Raw genomic sequence first — 6,448 nt, 5'->3', positions numbered from 1 at the left:
ACATTAGGTAACAGGGTCCTATCTAAAGTTTCTATCTGTAGGCCTCACCTTTAGGAATGTGGGGAGAGGTAGCTGGCCTTTCCTGATTGGATACCGCAAGGTGGTCTCTCCTGTCTCGGGTAATGTGTAACCGCCTAATAGTTCCAGAGAAACTGACCCTTAGACCTTCTAGTTTAGAGGGGGATCTTGAGGCCTGTCATGGAGTCTGTTACGTTCAGACCTATGTCCTTACACAGGCACGTCTTGTGGTTCTGGAGCCACTTGGACGGTGATGTGTGAGATGAGTTGGGGCAAGAAAGGCCATGCGCTGTAGAGATGTAGTCCTGATAACTTGGTCGTAAACCTTGGAGTGGGGATCCCTTCTCGGCCTTTTGGCTAAGATCAAGTGTGTAAACCTTGGAATGGGGAGCAGTCCAGTTGGCTTATCAGTTTCTTGGAGCAATTCTTCCGTTTCCTTCACCTTGGAATTTTCTGAGCAGCAGACTTACTCTCAGAACATCTGATGAAGATGAAGATGAAGTCCCTAGAATCTAGAAATCTTAGGCACAAAGCACCTTTTCATCCCAATTCTTTTACTATAGGGATCTAGGTTGGCTTTTATCCTGCTTCCTAAGAGAATTATATCATGTTAGAGTGATTGGGGGAGTTTGGGAAACCACAGTTCATCTTCTTATTTTGCAGATAAGGTCCCTGAGGGTCAGGGAGGGGAGGGGCTTGCTCAGGGTCAAACAGCTGACAATAACACAGGGTACGCAGACTTGCTGCTCTGTCTTCCAGCTTGCCGGCAATCAGATCATTTATGCCAATGAGCATGGCACTGACTTTCGCCATTAGTTTCATTTTCAAATACACTACCTCACCATCAGACAAACTGTTAAATTTGCTAGAACTTAAACCTACTGGATGAGGCTGATGATGAACTCAAAGGTTTAACTCTCAAATTCCAAATCTGAAACTCTTAGATGTTGGAATCTTGTGGGGCATTTGAATAAATAAGCCTATAAGTCTTCTCCCCAGAAAGGTACTACTCACATATGTATATACATGTTTGCATACAATTTTAAACGTTTTATAAACCAAAGTCTACAAAACACAGGTTCAGAATGCCTGATCTACAAGTCAGATGTTTGATGGAGGAGAATGGAAGTGCTATGGTTGACAAGGCTGTGCCAACGGGAACCCGCGGCACTCGCCCCCTAGGTACTACTGTGACAAGTAACATTCCCTGCTTCACACCCCACAGAGAGCCTTGTAACTTTTACTGTCACTCTGCTGTGAGGTTAGCAGTAGTATACCAATTTTGTCCCTGCAGAAAGAGAGTTTCAAAGAGCTCAGGGGACGATTCCTTTTTGCTGGAAAATGGCAGAACCAGGACCAAAACAGATTTTTGTCGTGATCTAGCATTTCCTCGGCGACACTACTTGTAGTTTTGTCTCAAAATTTTTCTTGAGAAACTAAGTGCCAACTTTTTTTTAGATAGAGATCTCTTCAAGGTCTTGTTTAAAAAAAAAAACCCTTGGAAGAGCAATATCAGAAAGAGGCTTATAAAATAACCCAAGAAAATATAACCCTGTAAGCTACCCTCTGGGCTATCTTTCTCTAAGACCCTGGGGTAGGTCCCAGAGGAGAATGGCTATGACTACAGATGAGTTCTCATGATCACCAGGGCACATTCTTGCCAGGAAAAGGGACTTAGGACCCTCCTCACAACTGTGCTTTTTTATGAGTTATCCATGGTGCCTGGCATGAAATCATTACAACTTTATTACTGTAGTTCAAAGAACTGCCATTGTTTTGAAAGAAAAAAGCAGAACTTTTTCTATCATATTCTCAGTTATCTCATTCTTTTTCCCCAAAGGGAAATTGAGAGATGGGCTTCCACAGGGAGGAGACAGAACACCTGTCACAATCTTAGAGAAGCTGAGGTAGGGAAGCAAGGAAAGAAATCTTAATTATTTCCTAAGGGGAAAATGAGTCTAAAACAGGATAGTGGGCCAACAGAGAAATTCATGTGTAAGTCAGAGATTGCAAAAATGGCACCAGTGACCTCTTTTGTAATACTGCTCATCCATCCCAAGCAAGTGGGAAAAGTTCATGTCCTTTATAAAGGTCAAGGCTCACTACTTATAATCATTGGGCCCATTCTTTGTACATAACTTGAAGAGACCAAATGGGGGAGTCAGATGCCTTTTTCATGGTGGTGTGAATTATTCTGGCCTTGTGCCAAGGACAGATGAAAGTTTTATCAGGAAGAAGCAAGCAGACTAAAATACTGGAAAGTCCTTGTTAGAGGAGAATGGAAACCAGAGCTTTATGGGGAGGAAGGAGACACAAAGCTTCCTTATTTTGGAAAGAGATCAAAGGCAGTCCCTGAATAAAGCTTCTGCGCAAACCTGGAGATCCCTCTTCCTGCGTAGGGTAGGAGGTTCCAAAGCAGAGAGGTTGAGGACCCAGAAGGTATATGGAGAGTGAGCAATTTCAGAAGTGATACATTGGCTGTATCTGGTAAAGGTGGAAAGTACAGATTTCTGTATACTTCAGGCTGGATTCTTGGTGATGGGCAACAACTTGGAAAGGGAGAGAGAATAGGGATGGGGGACTTTGACAGTCTTTTTCCCTTTAGTTATCTGGTCCCTTCTCCAAAAACGAATTATAAATGGTTTTGATAGGGGAGTGGGAGACAGGACGTGAAGGCTCTGGACCACAAAAGAGGGCTATGAAGAGTAATGCAGCATCAAAACAGGAGGCAGAGTAGCTGGAAAACAGTCAGACGTCTTCAACAGGTCTGGGGGGGAGGGGCTGCAGGAAGGCTCCATGCAGATTCCAGAAACGCCCTCTACAGAAAACATGGTATAGCATTAAGTTTCTAGGACAGGGTCTTATGACCCATTTATGAGTCAGATTATTTCAAAAATGACCCCATGAACCTCCCTCAGGAGTGAGAGAACAGTGCAGCCCCCCCCAAGAGCTTCAGGCTACATTCTTGTCGGTCCACCTGCCTCTCCCTTGAAAATCAACTCAGCAAATCACAAGTGGTCAGAGAGGGAGCTCAGCAAATCACAAGTGGTTAGAGAATTCTCTGGCCTCTTAGAAAAATGACAACTTGGAGTTGGTTTTGCACAGGTGGAAGAGAATATCAAGGGAATGGATGGACATACATAGGAGGTGACTGGTAGGAAAGTAGAAAGTAGTGTGCAGGCAGTAGCTGGGAAAGCAGACAACCAAGTTCCTGTATTTCCTAACAAAGTCTAGAGAAAGTCATGGGACAGAAAGACTCCAATGCCCCAGAAATACCTTCCATGGGAGAGGGTGGTATGTTCCCAGGCATGGCAGGAGGACGACGCAGAACATCTGTTCTGTCAGTCAGGGGTTTTGAAGGGACGTCACCTATCTTGCCCCCAGAAAGGAGAAATAGTAAATCTGTGTAAGCCAATTGTGAATTTGATACTCTGTTTCTTATGGATTTGCTCAGCAAGAGGCACAGAAAGCTGTGTGACACTGAGGTGGCTTCCAAGGAGCTAGAGCTGGATTGGTGGAGTCGATGCCAATCCCAACCAAAGAGTGAAGAAATTCCAGGACAAGGTTTTCACTTGGTGCCAGCAAAAGGAGGAAAGAAGATAGAAGGCTTTTCCTGTATTCTGACAGTCCTTCCTATTTTTTGGTGTCAGATGTTTTTTTATAAAATGACCCAATAATGCAATGCTGCTTTGCTTTCTGAGTTCTTGCCAGGCTAGATAAAAGTTGTCGAGCCCATAATAGTTCTTTTGTTCATTTGTTTAAATTTCATTTGTCCATGAACTCTGAGACCAACTTAGCTAGTCTGCAGGGTCCTCAGCTGACTTTTAGCATCACCTCAAGGGAAGCGTCGTGGGGAGCAGGGAACATTTGACAACTTCTGCCATATCAACATGCATCTGTCCTACCCTTTGTTTTTCCCATCTGGGAACGGGTTTCTGGGCCAATGATAGGTTTGTAAGCATCTGCTGGCCCTTCAGACCTCTAAGGTGCTACCCAGATAACCCTTGTTCCCCTCCCACCACAACAAACTGTACCTCATTTCCAAATGATTCCCCCAAATCTGCCTATATCACTGCTCTTAACAGTTAATGTGTGGACAGATGCTGCTTAACATTTTTTTTTCTCTTTTCACAGAGACAGTGGGTTAATTTGGAGATCGAGATAAAAAGAAACAGAAACTAAAGGAAGAAGGAGCACTGACTACCTGTAATAAGAGTTCCCTGATGCCTACGGGAGCCCACTCTGCCCCTCCCGGGACTTGCTCCCAGGGCTTGAAGGGCCAATCCAGGAAGTGATCCACTTCCAGCTGTGCTGGGCTGCAGGCCAGGCTCAGGGCATTAAGGTACCTTCAAATACTGTCAACAGGAGGAGCTAGAATGAAGTGATTGCTAAGGAAAGGGTTACAGATCTGACTGCCTGACTTTACAAATTTCTCAAAAGTGCCTCCAGAAACACCGTTTAGTCCCTGACTGTAGCCTGTATCTATGCTTCAAACCAAAACGTAATTCAAAAGTTGAATTTCTCAGGAAACTGACATGTCTGAACACCCTCTTCACAGAGTCCCAACCCATCCATGGAGTTGCATGGATGTCTACGAGGGAGACTCACAATCCCCATCTGTCGTGTCCCGCCCCGGCCAGCAGGGCGGAAAATCCTTGCGGGTTCTTGATCCTGAGAGGGAGAGAAAGGGCAGGAAGGGGGAGCACAGAGAGTAAGGACACAACACACGGTTTCCGATCAAGCCTCTTCTTTATTCAGAAAAACTGTATCTTATAAAGGTTTCAAGGTGGGAAAACAAGGCAGCTGACCTAGGTCGGTTGCTAGGAAACAGGGTTAAGGGATTAAGGCTGGAGTAAAAGAGGAACCAGACTAGAGTGTTTTAGCACAGCGCCTGAGGGGCTGATGCTACCCTGCCTGCAGGCGGTTAATCTTTGATCTTCTGGCTTCTCCTGACAGGGAGTGGCGCTCCCCTGCCTATTTTTGCAACTCCCCTCCGGGAGTGACATATCGGGCTAGCAAATGGCCAAGCAGCTGAATCTTTGCCGCTCCCCACACCCATCCCCCAAGATCCTTCTCATGAAGGGTGAAATCAAGGATAACAGCCAACCCACCACACACCGAACATCTCACCCTCATAGAGCATTCACAACCCTATGCAAGACCTTTCAACAACAAAGATTCTCGACCAAGGGTCCATCTACTAGGTCAGGGGCCTTGAAATAGGGTTCCAAGTATGCATATTTTCTTATTTTTCTCTTTAGAGTACATTCTATTACTTTGGGTTACACTGATGTTTATATTCTTTTCTTTCTGTATTCATCAGGTTTTCCACAATTTCACCTACCCTCTTCTCCTTTATTCAGTAAACACCAGACAGTAGAATGACCAAAAGAAAAGAGGCCAGAGGAGAGAGAGAGCTTTGTGAACTCCCCCACCTCCAGCAGAGGGGGACAGAATCAGAAAAGGAGAAAACAAAGTTCTCCCTCCCCCTGCTTCCTTTCTGTCTTGAAATACAAAAGTGAGAGATGGAGACATCCATCACCCTGTCCCCCATGCAGACTCCTACACAAGAGCCCTAACAGTTATCCCCAATTTCTCCTAGGGGAACATGAGCACATTCAGACGTCTGTGCTTGCAGCTGATACCTATATCACTTGACATCCTGCCCAGACATTTATTATCACCGGAGAAGATAAACCCAGACCTCATTCTAGGGTCTGGTAACCAGTAGTCAGTCCTTCTTCCACCTCTGACACCCCATCCAAAAAAGGCCCTCTTGGAAAAGGGCCCTCCCTCTGCCACAGTTTTATTCTCAATTTAGCCTGAAGCCATCAGTAAACCAAGGATTTCAGAAATAATGCATTACCCCTCTCCTGAAATTGGGGGTGAAGTGGGGGGATCCAGCCACAACACTAGTCAGAACACAAACAAACAAAAATAACATAAGAAGAAAAAGAAGTTATATTTTTTTACTTTTGCAAGAGTTATATGACTGTCTCCCAGAGGAAAACCAAAGACTGTTTTGAATAAGGGTAGAGCCAGAACACAAAGGCTCTGGACACCTGAGAGGAGATCTCATTGAGATCAACTGAGGAGTTGGGGTTGGGGAAGCCAGAAGACAAACACCCAAACTTCATGGAAGTCTACAGCTGGCTTTGGGAAATGTTCCAGATACCGCTGCTAAGGGTACTGCCTGCCACAGAAGACAGGGCCAAAGTGGAAAGGATGAGATCCCATAATCCACCCATGAGTCAGTGATTTCAGAATTGACACCAGCTTCTCCTCTCTAAGAAAGGCAGAAATGTGTAGGTAGATCCCCATAAACCTCTGATGACATCCCTAATGCCCAGGAACTCGTCTCCCGGGAACAGGTTGTGAGCAAAAATAGAAGCCTAGAGGTCTCTCTGACCGTAGTGCTAATTATCTGGAC

The sequence above is a fragment of the Suricata suricatta genome, chromosome 9, assembly GCF_006229205.1.
Source record: "Suricata suricatta isolate VVHF042 chromosome 9, meerkat_22Aug2017_6uvM2_HiC, whole genome shotgun sequence".
Lineage (NCBI taxonomy): Eukaryota > Metazoa > Chordata > Mammalia > Carnivora > Herpestidae > Suricata > Suricata suricatta.
This window is presented reverse-complemented; position numbering follows the sequence as displayed.